The sequence below is a fragment of the Bubalus bubalis genome, chromosome 9 (genome assembly GCF_019923935.1).
Source record: "Bubalus bubalis isolate 160015118507 breed Murrah chromosome 9, NDDB_SH_1, whole genome shotgun sequence".
NCBI lineage: Eukaryota > Metazoa > Chordata > Mammalia > Artiodactyla > Bovidae > Bubalus > Bubalus bubalis.
The window spans coordinates 93,331,252-93,357,590 of NC_059165.1; the positions used below are offsets into that span (position 1 = coordinate 93,331,252).

The 26,339-nt window shown below is 40.6% G+C and overlaps 1 long non-coding RNA gene across 2 annotated transcripts; it reads left to right on the top strand.

The window, feature by feature from the left end:
* The first annotated feature begins 957 nt into the window (after nucleotides 1-957).
* LOC112586970 lies at nucleotides 958-23,485 on the top strand. 2 transcript variants are annotated; one of them, XR_003111504.3, is made up of 5 exons: nucleotides 958-1,239; nucleotides 6,349-6,533; nucleotides 21,491-21,554; nucleotides 21,663-21,730; nucleotides 22,836-23,485. It is a non-coding gene; the product is annotated as an uncharacterized LOC112586970 (long non-coding RNA). The 2 variants fall into 2 exon arrangements; XR_003111503.3 differs by lacking the exon at nucleotides 21,663-21,730 and having other exon boundaries at nucleotides 963-1,239.
* The last annotated feature ends 2,854 nt before the right edge of the window (nucleotides 23,486-26,339 follow it).

A 26,339-nucleotide genomic window follows, 5' to 3' on the forward strand; every position in this document is an offset into this window, starting at 1 on the left:
CTCGGTGAATTAAAGAGATCTGGAAAAGCTAGGGGCTCTAGTTTAGCTGCTTAAAAAAAAAAAAAAAAAGGAAAAAACAATCCTCTCTGGAGATGAGTGGTTACATCTTCCAGGGACTCATATTTTGCCTAATTTTTTATATGTGACGTTTGGCATTCAACCAGGTTACAAGAAAGTGATTGAAAAGCACAAGTCCGATTCAACAGTTCAAATGAGCTGGAGAGAGCTGAGCTGCCAGGTGCTGTCCAAGTAACCCATTTGTTGGTGGTGGCGATGGTGTTCAGTCACTCAGTCATTTCCGACTCTTTGCGACACCATGGACTGCGGTACACCAGGCTTCCCTGTCCTTCAGTATCTCGCAGAGTTTGCTCAAACTCCTGTCCACTGAGTCAGTGATGCCATCCAACCATGTATCCTCTATTGCCTCCTTGTCTTTCAGCCTTCATTCTTTCCCAGCATCAGGGTGTTTTCCAGTGAGTCGGCTGTTCACACCAGGTGGCCAAAGTTTTGGGGCTTCAACTTCAGCATGAGTCCTTCTAACGAATATTCAGGGTTGATTTCCTTTAGGATTGACTGGTTTGATCTTCCTGCAATCCAAGGGACTCTCAAGTGTATTCTCCAGCACCACAGTTTGAAAGCATTAATTCTTCAGCACTCAGCCTTCCTTATGGTCCAACTCTTACATCCATACATGACTACTGGAAAAACCATAGCTTTGACTATATGACCTTTGTTGGCAGAGTGATGTCTCTGCTTTTTAATATGCTGTCTAGGTTTGTCATAGTTTTTCTTCCAAGGAGCAAGAGTCTGTTTCATGGCTCCAGTCACCATCCACAGTGATTTTGGAGCTCAAGAAAATAAAGTCCATCACTGTTTCCATTTTCCCCCCATATGCAGATGACACTACCCTAATGGCAGAAAGCGAATAAGAACTAAAGGGCCTCTTGAGGAAGGTGAAAGAGAAGAGTGAAAAAACTGGCTTAAAACTCGGCATTCAAAAAACTAATATCATGGCATCCGGCCCCATCACTTCATGCCAAGGAGCCCATTAAGATGAGTTAAAATGAAAGTGACAGTTAAGGCTTAACCATTTATGTGGCGAGACAAAGCAGACAAGAAACAGAAAGCACTGACCTTCTTCTGTTCTAGGTTCTCCAGGAATGGTGTGCCGGTGAAGAGTCAGCTGGAACAGCACAAATCTGGGGGTCATCTCATGACTATGGGAACCTTAAACAAAAGGTTGGTGCCTTCTATGGACCCAAGATACGGAGGAGGGAAAGGCAAGGGACAGAAGTAGGAAAGTGTGATTATTGAGCCGGAGTGGAGAGAAGCCTTTAAGATTTCCCCCGCCCCCTGATGTATGGATGACTGTGCTTATCAGGAGTCGTTGTCAGACCTCTTTACAAGGAAGGTGCCTGGGCAACAAGTACAATGTGAAGAGGGCAACCTTGACCCCAAAACTTTTGCTCAGCCACATTTTTTTGACATCTGTCCACACTGGGTAGCTAGGATTGCTTCATTTGCATGTTATGTAGGTGTAGCTTCTTTCCATGTTCCCAGGGCTTCAGTTTCCTTCCAGATTTTGTGTAAACCAAGAATAACCAAACTACCACAGCCTGACTAGAGATGTGCGTGACCTCCACCCCCTGAATAGCGAGTTTAATAAAGAATTTTTTAATGTGACCAGTCATTGGCTGCTTCTCAAACCAGGGCCCCAACATAAGGAAGTGCCCAAAGATATGTGAATTATATGTTAGTAAAGTCATTAAAAAGGAAAAGAAGAAATCATGGCCAAATCTAATGCCACAAATATTTTCCCCTTTGCTTCCTTCTAAGATTTTTATAGTTTTAATTAAGTTTAGGTATTTGATCCATTTTGAACTAATTTTTGGATATGCTATAAGTTAACAGTCCAACTTAATTCTTTTGCATGTGGATATTCAGTTTTCCCAGTGCCATTTGTTGGAAAGCCTGTTCTTTCCCCATTCAATGGTCTTGGCATCCTTATCTAAAATCAGTTGATCATATATATGAGAGTTTATTTCTAGTTTTTCACTCTTCTATTTCTTTGGTCTATAGGTCTATTCTTATGTCAGTATCCCCAATGCTTTACTTACAGTAGCTTTGTGGTACATTTAAAAATCAGAACATGTGAATCCTACAGCTCTTTTTCAAGATAGTTTTGGATATTTGGAGTTCCTTGAGATTCCATATGAATTCCAATTTTCTATGCCTGCACAAATTTTTGACAGGGATTGCACAGAATATACAGATCATTTTGGGTACTATTGCCACCTTAACAATTTAAAAATTTCCATCCATGAACATGGGATGTATTTCCATTTATTTAGGTCTTCTTTAATTTTCTTCAACAGTGTTTTATAGCTTCCAGTTTTCTTCCCCTTGGTTAGATTTATTCCTAAATATTTCATTCTTTTTGATACTGTCATAAGTGGAACTGATTTTTAAATTTCCTTTTTGGATGGTAAATTGCTATTATATAGAAATACAACCAATGTACATGTTGATCTTATATCCTTCAATTTGCTGAATTCATTTTATTACCTCTGACTTTTAAAAATGGATTTTAAAGGTTTTTCTAAATACAAAATTATGTCACTTGTAAATGGAGATAATTTTACATCTTTTTCAATTTGGATGGTTTTTATATCATTTTCTTACCTACCTGTTCTGGCTAGAACTTGCAGTACTATGTTGAATAGAACTGGTAAATTGTAATTGTCTTATTCCTGATCTTACAGGAAAAGCTTTCAGTCATTCATCATTAAGTATGATATTAGCTGTGAGCTTTTCATATGTGGCCTTTATCATGTTAAGGATGTCCTCTTGTATTCCCTGTTTATTGAGTGTTTTTATCATGAAAGGGTGTTGGATTTTGTCAAAAGTTTTTTCTGCATCAATGGGGGTGATAATGTGTCTTTTCCCCTTATTTAAAAAAATGTGGTGTATTGCACTGATTGATTTTTATAGGCCACACCATTCTTCCACTCTGAAAATGAATCTCTCTTGGTCATATTGTGTAATCCTTTTAATATGCCTGCTGTTGTTATTTAGTCGCTAAGTTGTGTCTAACTCTTTGCAACCCCATGGACTGTAGCCCACCAGACTCCTCTGTCCTTGGGGTTTCCCAAGCAAGAATACTGGAGTGGGTTGCCATTTCCTTCTCCAGGGGATCTTTGCCACCCAAGGATACAACCTGCGTCCCTTGCATTGTAGGTGAATTCTTTACCACGGAGCCGCCCAGGAAGCACCTTTCAATATGCTACCGATATTCTATACGGTTTGCTACTATTTTATATTTTTATTTAAAAATATTTAATTATTTTATTTTTGTTCGTTTGGCTGCATCAGGCTTAGTTGTGGTTTTCAGGATCTTACATCATTTGCTGTGGCATGCGGGATCTTTAGTTGCCACACGTGGGGTCTTGTTCCCTAACTAGGAACCAAACCTGGACTTCCTCGGAATGAGTTTGAAAGTGTTCCCTCCTTTTCAATATTTTTTTGGGGAAAAGTTTGGGAGAGATTGGTGTTAATTTTTCATTAAATGTTTGATAAAACTCACCACTGAAATCATCCAATCTGGGCTTTTCTTTGTTGGGAGATTTTTGATTAGTGATTAAATCTCCTTCTTTATTATAGGTCTATTCAGATTTTCTATTTCATTTTGAGTCAGTTTTGGTAGATTGTGTATTTCTAAGCATCTGTCCATTTCATCTAGGTTATTAAGTTTGTTGGCATAGAGCTATTCATGAGTACTGTATAAAACACAGTATAAAAAACTCACAGGATGTAGCTAATGTATTCTTGCCATCTCTTCTTAATATCTTCTGCTTCTGTTAGGGCCATACCATTTCTGTCCTGTGTTGTGCCCATCTTTGCATGAAATGTTCCCTTGGCATCTCTAATTTTCTTGAAGAGATCTCCAGTCTTTCCCATTCTATTGGTTTCCTCTATTTCTTTACATTGTTCACTGAGGAAGGCTTTCTTGTCTCTCCTTGCTATTCTTTGGAACTCTGCATTCAAATGGGTATATCTTTCCTTTTCTCCTTTGCCTTTAGCTTCTCTTCTTTTCTCAGCTATTTGTAAGACCTCCTCAGACAACCATTTTGCCTTTTTGCATTTCTTTTTCTTGGGGATGGTCTTGATAACTGCCTCCTGTACAATGTCACGAACCTCTGTCCATAGTTCTTCAGGCACTCAGTTTATCAGATCTAATCCCTTGAATCTATGTGTCAGTTCCACTGTGTAATCATAAGGGATTTGATTCAGGTCACACTTGAATGGTCTAGTGGTTTTCCCTACTTTCTTCAATTTAAGTCTGAATTTTGCAATAAGGAGTTCATGATCTGAGCCACAGTTAACTCTTGGTCTTGTTTTTGTTAGGTATGAGTATGCTTATAATTGTCGTATCTTCTTACCACATTGTACCTTCACCAATATGTAACATTCTTTGTGCTTTGTAATTTTTTTTTAACTTTAAAGTCTATTTTGTCTGACAATAATATAGCCTCTCCAGCTGTCCTTTGGTACTATTTAGATGAAACATCTTTTTCTATCTTTTTACACTCAACCTCTCTGTGTCTTTGTAGCTAAAGTAACGCTCTTGTGGACAGATGAACAGTGTTTCTTTATTCAATATCCCAACCTCTGCCTTTTAAGAAAGTTTAATCCATTTACTTTTTATTTTATTTATTTATTTGGCTGTGCCAGGTCTTAGTGGTGGCATATGGGAATTTTTTTTTTTTTTAGTTGCAGCATGTGAATTCTTAGTTACAGCATGTGGTTCCCTAGTTTTCTGACTAAGAATGGTTTAGTTCTCTGACTAAGAATGGGACCTAGGCCCCCTGCGTTGGGAGCCTTAGCCACTAGACCAGGGAAGTCCCTAATCCATTTGCTTTTAAAACAATTATTGATATGTAAGAATTTCCTTCTACAATTTGGCTGTTTTCTGTGTATGTTTTGTTCCTCATTTTCTCCATTACTGCCTGGTTTTGGTTATTACTGACTTTTTGAAGTGTACCATTTTTTATTGCCCTTCTTTTTCTTCTTTCGTTTTCAAAAATTATTCTCTTAGTGGTTGTCTTGGGCATTGCAATTAACACAGCAAGCTTAGAACAACTTAGTTTTAAAAAAAAAACAAAAAAAAAACAACTTAGTTTTAATAGTACTAACATTTGCAATAGTATAAAAACATTTTGCTCCTATACATTCCTGTCACTACCCCTCTCTTTTGTTGATATGAAAATATATATATTATTATTATTAAGTGAAAGCAATATACAAACAATTTGTGTATAAAAATATATATATACACCTGAATATATTTTAAAGACCAGATGCTAATACATTCAAACATTAACAGTGGATAGATATCTCTGTGATTTTCACCATTTTTTTTCTTATACTAGATTTCCTTTTCTAAATTTTCTACAATGAACATTTCTTTTGTGAAGAATTATAGTAATATATCTTACTAACTTTAAAAATTTTATTTATCCATTTATGGCTGTACTAGGTCTTCATTACTGTCCGTGGGGTTTCTCTAGTTGCGGGGAGCGGTAGATACCCTCTAGTTGACTTACCTTGGCTTCTCTTTGAGGGACCTTCTCTTGTTGTCAAGCATAGGCTCTATGGCCTTTGGGATTCAGTAGATGTGGCCATGGGCTTAGTTGCCCTTCAGGCACGTGGGATCTCTCTGGACCAGGGATTGAAGCGGTGTTCCCTGCACTGGGAGTGCGGAGCCTTAACCACTGGACCACCAGGGAAGTTTGATATATCTTATCAATTTAAAAATTATTTTATAATGTTATTAAAGTATAGTAAACAAAAATTGTAATAAAAGAAAGGGCAATTTTACTGGCTGTCCCTGTCGCTCTTTCTAGCCTTACCTCTCTACTCAATTCTCCATCATTCTAAATAAACAAGGGCTCAGCATCGCTACTATTCATTTTAGTATTTGCTAATATTTCCTAGCCTCAGAGAAGCCTATTAGATAACGCGACCTAAAGATGAACGCTTACATTCTCTAGGTGATTCGCATTCACACCAAAATTTGAGGTTCCTGGAAACAGGGAGGGTTTTTTTTTTGCCATGTCCCACCTAGTTTGTGGGATGTTAGTTCCCTAACAGAGATTGAACCTGTGGCCTTTGCAATGGAAGTTCAGAGTGCTAACGATGGGACTGCCAGGGAATTTCCAAGAGGGAGTTTTTTTTTTTTAATCTCCCTTTGTCATTTATTTTTTCCCCTTTTATTTCATCCATTCATTCCCAGCTTGGGGGCATTTATTTGATTTACCTGTGTGCTCTCCTGCGGTTCTGTCCTTCCAGCCTAGTGGCCCTGCCTCCCGACGCCGACCATTGGTTGACTCCCTCAACACACCCCTGATTGGTGGCCGCAGACCGACCTCACTGTCCATCAAAGTTGGCGAGAAAGCTGCAGCGGGGCAGAATGGCGGCGGCTTCAGTCGGTGCCTACGGACTCCACGAGGCAGCGGTGGTCGCTGATGCTTAAGGTGCTGGCAGAGCAGCTGCGGCCTGGGTCTGGGCACGTGGGAGCTGTCGCTGGAGCTGGCGACGCGGTGTGGATGCAGGTCACGTTGGCGGATATGAGGCATGGCTGCAGTGCCAAGTGGGGCCTTCGCGGTGCGCAGCCTGGAGAGCAGGCCTAGTCTCAGGCGTGTCTCTCCTCTTTATATTGTTAGTGTCGCAGACTGCATCTTTATACTTTGTATTCCCTTTAAAATAGGTTTTTGATGATTGTTTTGTGCATTTGCCTTTTAAATAACATATATAAAAAAAGGAGGAATTATGAACCAAAATGCGCTTCCATGGTGGCTGAGTGGTAAAGAATCCGCCTGCAATGCAGGAGCCGTGGACTTCCCTGGTACAGACGGTAAAGCGTCTACCTATAATGTTGGAGACTCGGGTTCGATCCCTGGGTCCTGAAGATCCCCTGGAGAAGGAAACGACAACCCACTCCAGTGTTCATGCCTGGAAAATCCCATGGACCGAGGAGTCTGGTAGGCTATAATCCATGGGGTCGCAAAGAGTTGGACACGACTGAGTGACTTCTGTGTGTGTATCTGAGAAAATGACAACCCACTCTAGTATTTTTGCCTGGGAAATTCCGCGGACAGAGGAGCCTGGCGGGCTACAGTCCATGGTGTCCCGTGAAAAAAAGTCGGACATGACCTAGCTATTAAACAACAACAAATGAACCAAAATGATAACGTTGGCTTTTACCTTTACCTAAGTAGTTACCTTTGCTGGTGTTTATTTCTTCTTATGGCTTCTAGTTACTATCTCATGTGCCTTCGTTCAGCTCCAAGAGCCTCCTTTAGCATTTCTTTTAAGGCAGGGCTACTGGTAGTGAATTTTCTCAGCTGTTGTTTATCTGGAAATATCTTAATTTCTCCTTTCTTTCTGAAGTATAGTTTGCTGGGTAAAGAAGTCTTAGTTGAAAGGTGTTTTTCCTTTCAGCTGTTTATCTTTAAAAAAATTTTATTTATTTGGCTGCCTCAGATCTTTCTTGCTAGGAACACATTTCTCTCTAATTGTGGACTCTGTAGTTGTGGTATGTGGGCTTAGTTGCTTTGAGGCACGTGGGACCTTAGTTCTCTGACTGGGGATTGAACCTGTGTCTCCTGCATTGAAAGGCAGATTCTTAACCATTGGACCACCAGGGAAGTCTTAGCAACTGTTAGGAGGATGCTTGGTACATGATAATTGCTTCTTTCTTGCTGTTTTCAGAAGTTTGTCTTTCTGCAATTGACTATAATATGTCTTTCAGGAATTTGACTATAACATGCTATCTTTGAATTTATCCTGCTTAGAGTTTTTTGAACTTTCTGAATCTGTGTATTCATGTACTTCATCAGATTTAGGAAATTTTTTGGCTATTATTTCTTTCAGTCTTTTGGGGGTAACTTTCTCTTTTCTTATGGGACTGTGTTTATGGTGTGTATGTTGCTATAGCTGATGCTTGGACTTGCTAATTTCAGCTACCTTATCTTCAAGTTTGCTGATCCTTTCTCCTACCTGTTCAAATCTGTTGTTGAGCCCCTCTATTGAAATGTTCATTTCAATTATTGTGTTTTACAGCTGCAGAATTTTTGCTTGGTTCATTTTCATAATTTCTATCTTTTTATTGATATTTTCCTTTTGTTTGTATACATCTTCCTGATTTACTTTAGTTCTTTGTTTCCCTAAGCATATCCAAGACAGAAGCATTTCTTTCATATCAAAGACAAGAAACCCAAAATTTCTTGTCTTTGACTAGTAATTCCAATGTGTAGACTTCCTCAGGGAAGTTTTTATTGAGATCTTTTTTCATGTGAATGAACCATAGTTTCTTTGTTTAATTTTATCACTTATACATTTTGAAATTAAGAAATATATTCCTTAACAACCCAAAGAATAAATAAATAAATCACAGTGGAAGTCCTGCATTATTTTGAACTGAATGATACTGAAATTGTAACATGGAAAAATTTGGATGTGTTTAAAGCTTTGCTTATGGGGAAATTTATAGCCTTAAATGTATGCATTAGAAAAAAAGAAGGACTGAAAATTAACTATAATTTAAAGCACCTTAAGGAAGTTTTTTGAAAAAGACCAAATTAAGTCCAAAGAAAATATAAAGGAGAAAATAGTAAACATAAGAACAAATGTTAATGAAGTAGGAAAAAACTGCAATAGAAATAATCAATAAAATCAACAAAACCAGTTGCTGGGTAAGATAAAGAAAATGGATAATCTTCTGGCAACGTTGAATAAATAGAGAGAGAAAGCACAATAACCAATATTAGGAAAGATAAAGTGTTGTCTTACATACATACATAATGTCTTATAGTCATTAAAATATGAGGATTTTTAAAAAACGTTATTTTAATAACTTTGAAAATTCTTGCCTGGAGAATCCCAGGGATGGGGGAGCCTGGTGGGCTGCTTTCTATGGGGTCGCACAGAGTCGGACACGACTGACGCTACTTAGCAGCAGCAGCAGAGACCTTTCTAGAGAAATACAACTTACTAAAATGGGCACAAAGAGAAACAGAGGGACTTCCCTGGTGATCCGGTGGCTAGGATTCCATGCTTTCAATGCAGGAGACCTGGGTTTGATGCCTGGTCAGGGAACTCTCTCCCACATGCTGCAACTACGAGTTTGCATGCCATAACTAAAAACAAACAAAGAAATAGAAAATGTAAATAATCTTACACATATTTTAAAAAGTGTCTCTGTAATTAAGAACTGGCCCCAAGAAAACTACAAGCCCAGATGACTTCACTGTGATTTTTGCTAAGAGTGAAGACATAGCACCAATATTACACACACTATCCCTGTGTTTGAATAAGAAAGAACTTTTCTTAATTCATCTTGTGACACCAGCATAACCTTGAGATAAAGCCCCAGTAAAGATGTATGAGACAGGGAAGTTAGAGATCAATCTTACTCTTGAACTCACATGCAAAAGTTCTTATGAATTTGAGCAAGTGTTTGTAACATGTAAAAAGAGTAGTAAATCATGACCAAATTGGTTTCTTCCAAGAATGCAAGGTTGGTTTAACATTCAAAAATCGATTATTGTAATTAATCATAAGAACATAATAAAGGAAAAATAAAATTATCTTAAATGATGCAAAGGAAGCATTTGATAAATTTAACAATTTTTAATGACAAAAACTTGCAGCAAACTAGAACTATATTATTGTTGTTCAGTTGCTCAGTCTTGTCTGATTCTTTGTGACCTCATGTACTGCAGCATGCCAGGCTCTCCTGTCCTCCACTATCTCTTGGAGTTTGCTCAGATTCATGTCCATTGAGTTGGTGATGATATCTAACCATCTTATCCTCTGCCATTCCCTTCTCCTTTTGTCCTCAATCTTTCCTAGCGTCAGGGTCTTTTCCAGTGAGTCAGCTCTTTGCATCAGGTGGCCAAAGTACTGGAGCTTCAGCTTCACCAACAGTCCTTCCAATGAATATTCAGGGTCGATTTCTTTAGGATTGACTGCTTTGATCTCCTTGCTGTCCAAGGGGCTCTCAAGGGTCTTCTCCAGCACCACAGAAAGCATATAGCACCCTTACTCTGCTTAAGAATATCAACAAAATATCTGAAGCAAAAACATACTTAAGGGTGGGGTAGTGAAACTGGGATTACTGTCACCGAAGACTTACTGGTGGTAAAGAATCTGCCTGCCAAATCAAGAGATGTAAGAGATGCGGGTTTGATCCCTGGATCGGGAAGATCCCCTGGAGTAGAAATGGCAACCCACTCCAGTATTCTTGCCTGGAGAATCCCACAGACAGAGGATCCTGGTGGGCCACAGTTTATAGGGTTGCAAAGAGTCGGACATGACTGAAGTGACTTAGCATGCACACACACGTCACCACTTCTTATTAACATTGCACTGGAGGTCCTAGTCAGTACAATAGGACAAAAGAATATAGCAAAAGAATGGTAAAGGAAGAAATAAAAGTCACCATCTGCAGATCACATTATTGTATATGTAAAAAACTGAAAAAAATCTATGCACAGATTTAATATATAATTTATATAGCAAAGTCACTGGATATAAAAACACAAAAATCAATTGTATTTCCTGGTACCAAAACTCTAGAAAAAGACATTTGAAAATGATGCCATTTGCAATCATATCAAAAAACATTAAATACCTATGATTGAATCTAATGAGAGCAGTGCAAGAATTCTACGCAGAATAAACACAAATGCAAATAAAAAAGCATTATTGAGAAAATTAAAATCTAAACAAATAGAAAAATATACTGTGATCATGGATTGGAAGACAATATGGTTAAAACATTTTCTTTTTTTAGCCATGCTACATGGCACGTGGGATCTTAGTTTCCTGACCAGGTATTGAACCTGTGCCCCCTGCATTGGCAGCATGAAATCTTAACCACTGGACTGCCAGGGAAGTCCCCATGAAAACATTAATTCTACATCAACATCTATTGATCTATAGATTCAGGGAAATCCCAATCAATAGCTTGGTAGAGTGTGTGTGTGTGTGTGTGTGTGTGTGTGTGTGTGTGTTGGTGGCAATACAGAATGGTGCAGCCCAAATGGAAGACAGTATGGAGGCTCCTCATAAAACTAAAAGTAGAACTACCTTACCATCCAGCAGTCCTGCTTCTGGATATAAACTCAAAATAATTGTAGTCAGGATCTCAAAGAGATACTTGTACTTTTACATTCATTGATGAGTTATTTACAATAGCAAAGCTATAGAAACAACCTATGTGATCATCAATGAATAAATAGATAAAGGAAATATTACATATATATGTGTATATATACACACACACACACAGTAGAGTCTTTTTCAGGCTTAAGAAAGAAGGAAGTTCTGCCCTTTGCTACAACATGGATGAGTTTGGAGGTCATAATGTCACTTGAAATAAGCTAGACACAGAAAGACATATACTGTATGATTCCACTTATATGAGGGATTTGTAGTCAATTTTATAGACAGGATATAGAATTGTGGGTGCCAGGGGTTCAGGGAGGGAGAATGGGGAGTTACTGTATACCTGGTATAGCGTTTCAGTTGTGGAAGATGAATAAGTCCCGAGATCTACTATATAGCATTATGAGGGCTTCGCAGGTGGCACTAGGGGTAAAGAGCCCACCTGCCGATGCAGGGGGGACGTAAGAGGCACAGGTTGGCTACCTGGGTCAGGAAGACTCCCTGGAGGAAGGTATGGCAACTCACTCCAGTATTATTGCTTGGGAAGTCCCATGGACAGAGGAGCCTGGCTGACCCCAGTCCACAGGGTCACAGAGTTGAACACAACTGAAGCAACAGCATGCACAGCATAACGCATATAGTTAAAAATGCTGTATTGTATACTTAAACATTTTCTACGTGAGTATATCTTATATTAAATTATCAAAAAATACAGAAAAGAAGCTTTTAGAGGTGATGGTTAAGTTTATAGCATTGTTTATGGTGATGGTTTTAAGGGTATTTATCTTCAAATTCATAGAAATATACACATTAAACATGTATGGCTGTTTTGTATGTTCGTCCCACCTTAGTTAAAAAATAAATGCAATTTTTTTAACTTTTTATTGTATATTGGAATTTAGCTGATTAACAGTGTGTTAATTTCAGGTGTACAGCAAAGCAGTTCGGTTATACAAGCATCTGTTCTTTTTCAAATTCTTTTCCCAATTTGGTTGTAGAATATTGAGCAGATTTCTCTGTGCTCTACAGTAGATCCTTGCTGGTTATCCATTTTAGTTACAGCAGTGTGTTCATGTCAATCCCAAACTCCCTAACTATCCCTCCCCCTAAACCTCCACCCACATCCCCACCCTGTAACCATAGGCTTCCTCTCTAAGTCTGTCTGTTTCTGTTTTGTAAATAAGTTCATTTGTGCATCTCTTCTTTCAGATTCCACATATAAATGATATCATGCGATATTTCTCTTTCTCTGTCTGACTTAATTCACTCAGTGTTTTAATTTCTAGGTCCATCCATTGTTGCTGCAAATGGCATTATTTTATTCTTTTTAATGGCTGAGTAATATTCTATTGTATATGTGTACCACATCTTCTTTATCCACTCTTCTATTGATGGACATTTTTTTAAATGTTTAACAACTTTTTAAAGAGTTTAAACAATGTTTTTAAAAGGTGAATTTACAATTTGGTTACTCTTTGCTTCTCTGTGATACTTGAGTTGACTTTTGTTCACTTTGATTAGTAATTTTCATTTCTGAAATAGTTTAAAAAGACTTTTTAAATCCTAAAATGTTTTTGGTTAAACAGATGTCTTTACATGATTTTGTACATTTTACATATTAAAAAAAAAAAAGTTTACCAAAAATCTCACGTTAGCTGCTCTATGGAGAATGGCCTGTAGGGGGCGAGAGTGGAAGCGGGCAGAGCATTTTGGAGGCTTTTGGAGATCAAGACTGAAGGACAGACGTTTGATAGATTGCCTTTCTAAAGCGTCTACAGAAGCTAATGCAACAATGTAAATCAACTACACGTCAATAAAAAATTAATTAAAAGATAAAATGTCTCAGAAAATATCCAAAAGAACAGAAATAGGATGTGTAACTTCTAAACTAAGTGTCAGAGAAAAATGGAATGACCAAAATTCCAAACAAGGCAAGGAAGGTGAGAAAAAGAAATATAGCAACTGAGGGGCCACCAGAAAGTACCTAATAAATCCAAACACATTAGGAACTGCAATTAATGTAGATAGTCTAAATCTCCATGAGTCCATACAGTGCCACAAGCCGTACGTCACAACTAAGCATTTGAAATGGGGATGGTCTGAACTGAGGCGTGCTGTTAGTGTGAAATGCACCCCAAAATTTGGAGACCTGGGATTTTTGAAAAAGGAAAATATTCCTTATCTTCTATTGATTCTTTTTTGAGGTGATAACATTTTGGATATGTTGTTAAATAAAACATGTTATTAAAATGACTTTCACCATTTTGTTCATCTTTTGATTGTGGCTGCTAGAAAAATTTAAATTAGAGAGATGGCACACTTTACATTGCTGTTGGACAGCATCAGTACGGTGTGGGGGAGTGTGCCTGCCGACATGCCCAGCTCTTTGCAACTCTCTGGACTGGAGCCCGCCAGGCTCCTCTGTCCATGGGATTTCCCAGACAAGAACACTGGAGTGGGTGGCCATTCCCTCCTCCAGGGGATCTGTACAGTACTTGAATTAAAAGACAAATATTTTCTGGCTGGCTAAGAAAAATTAAAATCCAGAATCATATTGCTTGCATTTAAACTTACACAATATAACAAGTTGCTGTTAAAGGATGTCAACAGTCAGAAAGAAAGTTTGTTTAAGTCTGTTATTATTGGATAGCATAGACTATTTTTTTTTGGCTGTGCAGCGCAGTATGTGGAATCTTAGTTCCTCAACCAGGCATGGAACCTGCCGCCCTGCAGAAAAAGCATGGAGTTGTAACCCCTGGACCACCAAGGAAATCCTGGACTGCATAGACTTTAATGTAGGAAGCCTTACTAGGTATAACTCAGTCTGTCATGAAAATTTGACAGTTCTAAATGTGTATGTGCTTAATAACAGTATCACAATAAATAAAGCAAGAATCGACAGAAGTTCTCAAACATGTATATAGTATGAATTGAAATGTGCTATTGATGTAAAATGCTCCAAAGAATTTGAAGATCTGAAATAGAGGGCGGGGTATCTAAAACAGCTTACTTACTACATCACCAAAGTGGGAGATTTTTACAGCATCCTTCTTAGCAACTGATACTCCAACCAGACAAAAAGTGAGGATATACCACAGAAGATGAAAACTAACTTGAAAAAAATACATGCACTCCAATGTTCATAGCAGCACCACTGACATAGCCAAGACAAGGCAGCAACCTAAATGTCGACAGATGAACGGATAAAGATGTGGTACATACACACAGTAGAATATTACTCGGCTGTAAAAAAGGTGAAATAATGCCATTAGCAGCAACATGGGTGGACCTAGCACTGATCATACTAAGTGAAATAAGTCAGAGAAAGATAATCACATGTATCACTTATATGTGTGTTTTGTTTATTTGTCTGTGCTGGGTCTCAGCTGTGGCTCATGGGATCAGGGATCTTTAGTTGCAGTGTGCAAACTCTTATTTGTAGCATGTGGGATCTAGTTCCCTGATCAGGGACTGAATCCCGGCCTCCTGCATTGGAAGCTCCAAGTCTTAGCCACTGGACCACCAGGGAAGTCCCATGGAATTTTAAAAAATGATACAAATGAACTTTTTTACAGAACAGAAATAGACTCACATAGAAAGCAAATTTATGCTTACCAAAGGGGAAAGGGAGGGAGGGATAAATCGGAAATTAGGGATTAACAGATATGCACTACTATATATAAAATAGATAATCAACATGGACCTATTTATAGCACAGAAAACTGTATTCAGTATCTTGTAATTACTTATAATGGAAAAGAATCTGAACAAGAATATCTATATATATATGTAACTGAATCACTTTGCTCTATACTGGAAACATTGTAAATCAATTCTACTTCAATTTAAAAATAGTAATCTAGGTTTGAACAACACAGTAAACAAGCTTGATCATGAAACATGCACAGAGCCTCTGAAAAATACACAACAAATATTTGAGGAGCCAGTTGGAATGTAAAATGGTGTAGCCACAATGGAAAAACAGTGTGGAGATTCCTCAGAAAATTTAAACGGCCAATATTTAGTGTTTTGAAAAGAAGAAACATGGTAAACTTCAATTAGAAATATTATCAATGAGAAAGAGGACCTAATTACAGAGACTGCAGATGCTGAAGAAGCATTAAGAAAACACAGAAGCTTCCTTGGTGGCTCAGTGGTAAAGAATCCTCCTGCCAATGCAGGAAACACAGGTTCCATCCCTGGTCCTGGAAGATCTCCACAAGCCTCGGAGCAGCGGAGCCCAAGTGCCACAACTGCTGAGCCTGTGCTCTCGAGTCCAAGAGCTGCAGCTACTGAAGCCGGCGTAAGATAAGCCACTCCAGTGAGAACCCCGTGCACCACAGCTAGGGTAACCTCTGCTCTTTGCAGCTAAAGAAAAGCCTGCACACAGGAACAAAGACCCAGCACAGCCAAAAAAAAAAAATTTTTTTTTAAAGTATTATCGTTGAGAAAGGGGACATAATTATTGAGGCTGCAGAGGTTGAAGAAGCATTAAGACATAGAGAATGATGAAAATTTTATTCACCAATATAACATCTATTCACCCATCACTGAGAAAACATAAATAAAATATCCACATTTCTAGAAAAATGTAACTTAACCCAAATCACTAAAAAACACATCTAAAGAATTGAAATAAAGCAGAGACATCACTTTGCCAACAAAGGTCCGTAAAGTCTAAGCTGTGGTTTTCCCAGTAGCCAAGTACAGATGTGAGAGTTGGACCATAAAGAAGGATGAGCGCCGAAGAATTGATGCTTTTGAACTGTGGTGTTGGAGAAGACTCTTGAGAGTCCCTTGGACTGCAAGGAGATCAAACTAGTCAATCTAAAGGAAATCAACCCTGAGTAGTCATTGGAAGGACTGATGCTGAAGCTGAAGCTCCAATACTTTGGCCATTTAATGCGAAGAGCTGACTCATTGGAAAAGACCCTGATGCTGGGAAAGATTGAGGGCAGGAGGAGAAGGGAGTGACAGAGGATGAGATGGTTGGAATGCATCACCAACTGAATGGACATGAGTTTGAGCAAACTATGGGAGATAGCGAAGGACAGAGAAGCCTGATGTGCTGTAGTTCATGGGCTCACAAAGAATCGGGCATGACTTAGTGACTGAACAGCAACAAAGACTTGAAAGCTCATTAAAGACATTGAATAATAACTTTTAAACCTTCCCATACCCAAACCCAGACACCCACACCTTCCTCACAAATAAGACACCAGATCCAGATGTTTTCACAAAAGAGTCCAACTATTAATTATTGTCTGTGTAACTAATAATGCTAACCATATACAAACTAGTTCAGAATACAGGGGGGAAAACAAACACACACACACACACCCCCAGTTTCTTTCATGAGGCCAGCTCTGCCTTAATACCAAACCCTGACAAGCATAATATGAGTCAGAAAACCCACAGACTATCTCCCTTTTAAACTTAGATGCAAAAATCCTCTATAAAATATCAATTGATTCTGTAATGTATTAAACATATATCATGATCAAATTGGATTTGTTCCAGGAATAAAAGGTTGGATTAACATTAGAACACTGAGAAACAGAATTCACAACATTGTCAGTCTGAAAGGGAAAAATCATGTGATACTTTCAGAGAGGCAGAGAAAACATTTAATAAAATTCAACATTTATTTATGTTTTAAAAAGATCTCTTAGGAACAGAAGGGGATCTTTCTTAATCTAATTAGGGCCACCTAAAAAACCCTACAGTAGATTCATCACTAATGATAAAACCATTAAAAAGCATTCACTCAAAGATCGGAAATAAGACAAGGATGCCCATTTTAGGGACTTTTTCTTCAATGTTATTGTGATGATTACAAACATCTATTGCATGATATGTACCAGCAACAGATGTTAGAAGATATCATTTAAAAAAGAGATGAGATTTGTTATAGCACAAACACATGTAAAGCACTTAGAAATAAAATGGTACATGATATTTATGGAGAATATTATTAATTATTATTCAGAAACATTCAAGAGGACCTAAATAAAAAGAGTTATACCATGTTCATTGATTGAATGATTCAGTGTTACAAAGGTATCTGTACTCTCCAATTTGATCTCCAGATTCAATGCAGTCCTTTTCTTAAAAAAAATTTTTTTTTAATTGGAGGATAATTGCTTTACCATGTTGTGTTGGGTTCTGCCACACCACAACACAAGCCAGTCCTACCTCTATATGTCTCAATGCAGTTCTAATAAAAATCTCAACTTTGTTTTTCATGCAATTTGACAAGCAGAGTAAAGTACTGTACATAACCAAGATAATCCTGAAGATGCAGAATAAGAAGAGCTCTGTCTTCCCAGATAGCAGGGCTTATTGTGCTCATCATATTGTGAAGGCAGTGTGGTACTAGTATTGGTATAGACACATCAGCCCTTGGAATAGTTTATCATCTGCCTGGCTTCCTCCTGAGACATGAAAGATGCTCTCAGAGGACTTTCCAGCCATCAGGGTGATAGAGTTGTGACAACTTATTGCATCCTCTAAACTAGATAAAATCTGGCATACATATTTCGTGTGTGTGTGCTGAGTCATGTCCAGCTGTTTGTGATCTCATGGAGCATACGTATTAGCCCTGGGTTTTTTTGGAGGGGCTTCCTACTTATACAGATTTTTGATCTAAGATTGGAGTACATCTACAATGGATGCCTGCACGATATGAATTAGTGTTTGCCAAAATAGGCTCTTACTGAGGTTAGAGTTTGATTTAGATAATGTTTGTGTACATTTATTCATCATCCATTTAGTCACTCTTTTATCTGTACATCCAGCCATACATACATTCAGTCTGCCCACACATCTATCTATTGTCCATCCACACATCCTTCCATCCATTCATTTATCCATCCAATCAACCATCCATCCATCCCTCAACACATCCATCCACTCAACTATCCATCCAACCATCCATCTATCCATCTATCAGCACATCCATCCACTCAACTATCCATCCATCTATCCACCCACCCATCCACTTTCATTCATTTACCCATTCATTCATCATTTATCAACCCGTTGAAACATTCGCCTATTTATCCATCTATGCTTCTCTGTCTGCCTACCTATCTGTATGGTTATAGAAAAGGGCTTGCACAGTCTACTAGTTACCTACTGATGCATAACGTCCCCCAAAATTAGTGGTGTAAAACAAGTGTTTTATTTGCTCATAACCCTGCAAATTGACCCAACAGGGCTTGACAGGGATGGTTAGTTTCAGCTCTGCGGATCAGGGCAGTTCATCTGGGGCTGGTGTTAACTATAAGGACTTACTCTCACATCGTTCGTCCTCCACGGCTCTCCGGCCACCCATCGTCTCTCACCAGACAACTGTACTTCTTCACACAGCCACTCAGGTCTCTGAGAAGGCGAACATTGCAAGCCGCTTGGCCTCCTTTTTTTTGTTTAGTTTTTTTCCCCAATTCATTTATTTTTTATTGACATATAGTTTACTATGTTGTTAATTTGTTATACAGCAAAGTGATTCGGTTGTACGTGTATATATACATTCTTTTTAAAATATTTTTTCCATTATGGTTTATCATTGGATATGTTTTAAAATTGGAGGATAGTTGCTTTACAACATTGTGTTCGTTTCTGCTGTACAACAACATGAGTCAGCTCTAAGTATACATTTATCCCCTCCCTCTTGAGCCTCCCGCCCACCCCTTTAGGTTTCCACAGAGCACCGAGCTGAGCTCCCTGTGTTATACAGCAGCTTCCCGCTAGCTATCTAGTATAATCTACACATGGTAGTGTATATATATCAATGCTGCTCTCTCGATTCGTCCTGTCCTATATACTTCCCTGGCGGCTCAGACGGTAAAGCGTCTGTCTACACCACGGGAGATCCGGGTTCAAGCCCTGGGTTGGGAAGATCCCTGGAGAAGGAAATGGCAATCCACTCCAGTACTATTGCCTGGAAAGTCCCATGGACAGAGGAGCCTGGTAGGCTACAGTCTATGGGGTCGCAAAGAGTCGGACACGACTGAGCGATTTCACTTTCACTTTTCACTTTCCTGCGGACTAGGTTCTGGAATTCCTGGAATGTCACTTCTGTGACATTCTGTCAAAGTAAGTCAGAGTCAATTTACTCAGCCGTAATGGTTTGAGAACCTGTCATGTCCTGGTAAAGAGAGGAACAGGACGGACACATTCCCTGCCCCCACAGAGCTCACCTTCTGGTTCCTGCGCTTTCTATAGAGACTCCAGCTGCACTAACAGGTGCAGCAGGTGTTAGGTGTCCATCCCCTGTGGGTGACTTTTCTCCCCTCCCACAATAGGTCGAGTTTTTTCTAGACCCCCTTCATCAGAATGGACTACTTTTCTAGGCTTCAGTTTCCGGGCAGGGGTCCCAATTCCCTTTCTTCAGCCTCTGAGCCACATCAGAGCCACGTAGCTGTCCCCAGGGGATACCAGATCCCCATTTTTTCACCGCCAGAGTCCACTTTTGGGACTAACCCTCCCACCTCAATCCATAGAGCAACAGCCCCTGCATTGTCACTCTGGCTTTAATTTCTCTCTTCCAGGAGCAGCTAGGGATGTTTCTTTCTTCAAGTTCATTGATATATTGTGACATATTAAAATTTTTTTTAATATTTGTTTTTATTTATTTATTTGGCTGCACCGGGTCTTAGTTGCCACAGGTGGGATCCAATTCCCTGACCAGGGATCAAACCTGGGCCCTCTGCTTTGGGAGCTCAGTCTTAGCCACTGGACCTCCAGGGACGTCCCTGTATGTTGTGATATTTCATTAGACTTTATTTGGATGTCTATGAGTTTGTAGCAGGAGCAGGGTCTGTCTGTCTCCACTGAGACTACTCTGGAAAGATTTGTTGTTGAGTAGCTCAGTCGTGTCCAACTCTTTGAGACCCCATGGCTTGTTGTTGCTGTTCACTCACTAAGTCGTTCATGTCTGACTCTTTGAGACCCCATGGACTGCAGCACACCAGGCTTCCCTGTCCTTCACCATCTCCTGGAGTTTGCTCAAACTCACGTCCATTGAGTCAGTGATGCTATCCGACCATCTCATCCTCTGTCATCTCCTTCTACTCCTGCCCTCAGACTTTCCCAACATCAGGATCTTTTCCAATGAGTTGACTTTTCACATCAGGTGGCCAAAGTATTGAGCTTCACCTTCAGCTTCAGTCCTTCAAATGAATATTCAGGGTTGGTTTCCTCTAGGATTGACTGGTTTGCTCTCCTTGCTGTCCAAGGGACTCTTGAGAGTCTTCTCTGGTACTACAGATAGAAAGCATCAATTTTGAGTTTCTGTAAAACAAACCTGCAAGGGAGATTTGCATGCTGGAGGTTAAATAATTGTAGAATGCTGTCAGGCTCAGCTTGTGGGAGGGCACTGGGACTCTGCAGAGGGAAGAGCTGGGCTCCGATGACAGACTTCATTGGGTCTCATGGGAAGCTCTGAAGCTGGGGTGGCTCTTCAGAATCATCCCCACACCCACCCCACCCCCACCCCACCAAGTTCTGGCCAAACCTCAAACCTCTTTATCACTTTGTGCTTTTTGGAGATCAATGCCAGGAGGAGACTAATAGGTGATTCCTGCTTTCCACCATCTCTTTTGTGAAGAAATGAAGATGCAAAGTCAACTACTACCTGAATGGGAAAGGGACAGGAGAAATAAATAACAGCATCAGCAACGATGCATGTGCTCACTCACTCAGTTGTGTCTGACTCTTTGTGATTCCATGGACTGTAGCCTACCAGGCTCCCCTGACTGAAATTTTCAGGCAGGAATATTGGAGTGGGTTGCCACATCCTCCTCCAGGGAATCTTCCCAATCCAGGGACCGAACTCTCATCTCCTGCGTGTCTCCTGCATTGCAGGCTGATTCTTTTACTGCTGGGCCATCAGGGAAGCCCAACAACGATGGCCAGTGTTTACTGAGCACCTAGTTGTGCCAGGAGCCACTCCACTCAGCATTTGGTATATCTTTAAAAATTTTTTTAAATTTATTTTTGACTATGCTTTGTTGCTTCAGGGGCTTTTCTCTAGTTGTGGCGAGTGGGGGCCACTTCCCCATTGCAGTGCACGAGCTTCTCATTGCAGTGGCCTCTCTTGTTGCACAGCATGGACTTCGGGACATGTGGGCTTTCAGTAGTCATGGCTCCCAGGCTCTAGAGCACAAGCTCAGTAGTTGTGGCACACAGGCTTAGTTGCTCCGGGGCATGTGGAATCTTCCTGGACCAGGGAATGAACCTATGTCTCTTGCATTGGCAGGCAGATTCTTATCCACTGAGCCACCGAGGAAGCCCAGCACTTGGCACATCTTAACTCTTCCCAGGTAATGGGGTTGTGGGGAGGGTTAGGATGATATATTAGTTCATGGGGCTGCCATAACAAAGGACCACAGCCGGAGTGACCTAAACAACAGAAATGTATCTTCTCACAGTCCTGCAGGCTGGAAATTCAAGCTCACGGTGTCAGCGGTGCTGCTGCCTTCTGAAGCCTTGCTCCTAGGTTTGCAGAGACCACTCTGTGTCCTCACGTGGTCTTACCTCTGTGTGTGTGTGTGTCCTAATCTTTTCTTTCTCTTAAATTATTTTTCAATTGACATATAGTTGCTTTACAATGTTGTCTTAGTTTCAGGTGTGCAGCAAAGTGAATCAGGTATACATACACATATCTCACTCTCTTTTAGATTTTTTTTCCCATTTAGGTCAGCACAGAGCATTGAGTATTGTTTCCCGTGTGGTACAGTAGGTTCTCACTAGTTATCTGTTTTGTACATAGTAGTGAATATATGTCAACCCCAGTCTCATAGCTGATCTCACCCCACCTTCCCTTCTTGGCATCCATGTTTGTTCTCTACGTGTGTGTCTCTATTTCTGCTTTGCTAATAGGTTCATATGTACCATTTTTCTAGATTCCACATATATGTGTTAATATCTATTTGTTTTTGTCTTTCAGATTTACTTCACTTTGTACAACAGTCTTTAGGCTCATTCACGTCTCTGCAAATGGCACAGTTTGGTTCCTTTTTATGGCTGTATAATAGTCCATTATATATATGTGCCACATCTTCTTTATCCATTCTTCTGTCGATGGATGGCCTTCCCTGGTGGCTCAGTGGTAAATAATCCACTTGCCAATGCAGGAGACATGGATCCAATCCCTGATCCAGAAAGATCCCTTGGAGAAGGAAATAGCAACTCACTCCCATTCTTGCCTGGGAAATCCCATAGACAGAGGAGCCTGGTGGGCTACAGTCCATGGGGTCGCAAAGTGTTGGACATGACTTAGTGACTGAACACCACCACCAATAATTAGTGAAGTTGAACATCTTTTCATGTGCCTCTTGGCCATCTGTCTTCTTGGGAGAAGTGTCTATTTATATTTTCTGCCAATTTTTTGGATAAAGTTGTTTGTCTGCTTGATATTGAGTTGCATGAGCTGCTTGTATATTTTGGAGATTAATCCCTGTCAGTTGCTTCATTTGCAAATATTTTCTCCTATTCTGAGGGTTGTCTTTCCATCTTGATTATGGTTTCCTTTGCTGTGCAAAAGCTTTTAAGTTTAATTAAGTCCCATTTGTTTATTTTTGTTTTTATTTTCCTTACTTCAGGAGGTGGATCAAAAAAGATCTTCTTATAAGGACACCAGTCACATTGGATTAAGGCCCACTCGAATCACCTTCATTTTCTTCCATAAGGCGCCATCTCCAAATATAGTTACATTGGCAGATACTGGGGTTTGAACTTCAACAAATGAATTCTGGGGGGAACACAATTCAGCATCCATTACAGGGTGGGCAGTTCCTGTGCTCTGCTTTTTGGAGAAAACAACCCTGGAAAGGGGAAGGTCCCCATCCCCCCGAGAAATTCTGGAGAAAGGGGACTGAAAACTAGAAGAGGCTGGAGTCCTGTTCCCTGTTGCAGAGAGACTGCAGGTCCCCGAAGAGGAAATGACTCAATGGTGTCTCTGGGCAGCTGAAGCCACAGAGCGCCTCAAAGAGTTTCCTGTACCTAAACCCAGCCTGAATACCAGCCTCCTGAACAAGGCTCAGGAGTAGCAGAGAGTGCACCACCCTAGAGAGACTATAGGGGCACAAACAGGGGGTGGGTGGATCAGAAGAAGCTGGGCACTGTGTGCGTGTGCGGCTTAAGAATCAGACGATGGGAGGGACATAGGTAATCTGTGGCTGATTCATGTTGATGTTTGGTAGAAACCAACACAATACTGTAAAGCAATTACCCTTCAATTAAAAATGAAGAATCAGACAAGATCCCTCCTTCATTCTTTTTTTTTTAGTGTTTCTAATTCCTTATTTTTTTTTTAACTTTTAATTTTGTATTGGGGTGTAGCCGATTAACAATGTTGTGGTAGTTTCAAGCGAACAGCGAAGGGACTCAGCCTTGATTTTGTCCGTTAAGACTCATTTCTGACTTCTGACTTCTAAAACTGTAAGATAACCAATTTAGTATTGCCTTAAGCAGCAATAGGAAACTAATACAACTAGGAACTCTCAATTTTCTTGAAATTCATCGTCATCTCAGGCTGTCATATACGTTCCCACCTTTGATGGAGAAATGATTTAACCTCTCTGTGCCTTGATTTCCCCATCTATCAAATGGGTATTATAACAGTACCCCCCCCCCCCCCCACCAATAGGGTCATTGTGAGAATTCAGTGAGTTACTGTGAATTAAAGAAGGCTGAATGCCAGATAACTCATGCTTTCGAATTATGTGAACTGACTCTCTGGGGAAGACCCTGGTGATGGGAAAGACTGAAGGCAAAAGGAGAAGGGGTCAACAGAGGATTAGATGGTTGGATAGCATCATTGACTCAATGGACATGAGTTTGAGCAAACTCTGGGAGATGGTGAAGGACAGGGAAGCCTGGCACACTGCAACCCATGGGGTCACAAAGAGTCAGACATGAATGACTTAGCGAGTGAACAACAGCAATGCATTTAGCACAGTGCCTGGCATGCGGTGTGTGCATTAGTATGACATATAATTAAAGATCATTATTGTTTTAAGAAAAACAGTCATGCAGATGTGATGATGAAAGGCAGCTGACACTCAAGTCTTCAAGTAGAAGACCATGGGGAGGGGTGGAGACTGGTGAGCTGATACCCTCTCCACAGGGGACAGCTGCTACCCAACCTGGGTTGCCGTCACAGCCCCCAACTTGCCCAGAAATCTCGATTTGTCCATGTGCAAAGTTTCATAACCTTTAAACACTGGCTACTAATTGCTGTTTAAAAAACACACTAGGTGATCAGATGTGATCTTACATCTACAGCCGTAAGATCACCTTATGTAAAAACTGAAAAGAATCGGAAAAATTTTTTTTTTAAGTTTTGATACTTTATTTTTGTTTGTTTGTTTGGGCCACATGGCATGCAGGTTCTTCCCCAGTCATGCAGGTTCTGTTTCTTGGAGACGATGCCTCTCTGTTTGTATGGCATAATAACGCAGCAGGGAGGGCCATAGTGTCATCACAGGAAAGCAGGAAACAATTTAATTGCTATGATTTTTCCTTCTATTACCTCTGGATCCTGGCAAGAGAGGGGGAGAAGGAGAAGAGTTCTCTGGTCCAGGGCAGGGGGCAGGCGGGGGCGCGGCGGGGGCGGGGCGCGGTGGGTGGGGTGGTTTCAAGTGAAGACAGGAGACTTTGGGTATTGAGAAAGAGATGATGGGGCGGGGAGAGGGTGAAATCTGAAAAGATATCGGTGGTGGTAGCGGAAATCCAGTAGATAGACTTCTAAGAAGTTGTAAATAGGTCACTGGCCTGGGCTGGGGGCTTCCTGCTCCCGCACTTTATCTGAAATCAAAGCCCCTCCCAAAGGTGATCTTAGGAGGCTCAACTCTGTAGAGGTTCCATCCCCAGGCAGATGTTGGTGGCTGCTGGTGACTTTGATGAGTCCCCCTCAGACACACACGCACACACCCCGGTCTTCTCATCAAAGCCACGGAAACAGAAAGACCACGAAGAGAGTAAAGGAAACTCCAGCGTGGGTGGAGGCTGGGCCCCTGGGGCTGTTTCACCTCCCACCAGCCCAGCCAGAGAGGCATGAAGCTGGGTGCCCTTGGTGTGGGCAGAGTGGGGTGGGGGAGGCACCCGAGCCTTGGTTGCTGCATCTGGAAAGTGGGGGCAACAGCAACTCCTGCCCAGAGGTGCAGATAAAGATGTGACTCGCCACCTATGGCTGATTCATGTTGATGTTTGACAGAAAACAACAAAATATGTAAAGCAATTATCCTTCATTTAAAAAATAAAAAGATGTGACTTGCACAAGATGCCTGGTGCAGGGGACATGCCTGACAAATGCTCTCCTTAATATCTCTAAATGACACTCATGTACTTATGGATCTCTTCCTGCATACCAGGCACCATACCAAGTGGCTTTTTTCCTCATCTGATTTTAAAATTCACTGTTCCTTTAAAAAAAAAAAATTATTTATTTTGCTGCACTGGGTCTTAGTTGTGGCACGAGGGATCTTTAGTTTCAGCATTCAAACTCTCAGTTGTGGTATGTGGGATCTAGTTCCCTGACCAGGGATTGAACTGGGGCCTCCTGCTTTGGGAGTTGCGGAGTCTTAGCCACTGGACCACCAGGGGAGTCCCTCATCTGGTTTCGTCTTTACAATAAACCCAGGAGGTGAGAATCCTTGTTACCTAGTATTTCACAGATGAGGAAACTGGGCATGGAGAGGTGACGGGGTTTGCTCCTGTGTCACATGGCCAGGAAATGACAGAGTAGACTTGGAACCCAAGACCATCAGATGGCAAAGCCGGTTCCCTTCACCCCTTTACCAGGCAACTGTGTCAACAATAACAAGAGTGATTCATTCTCCTCTGGGGTCTCAGCTCCTAGGGTCCAGGGAAACCTTGCTTCCTGGGTCCATGCTCATTTGCATAAAGCATCAGGTCTGTAAGCATATCATTACCTGTCCCTTCCCACACTCTTGGATGCCCTGTTACCCCAAGCTCCCAGCTGGCTGGGTAGAGTGCCAGTCTGTGCTGAATGTCAGCAAGAAGGGTACTGAAATGTGTAGCCTCTGCTTTCTCAGGAACTGTGGATTTGAGGCTAAAGCACACCTGGGCACCAGGTCTCTGGT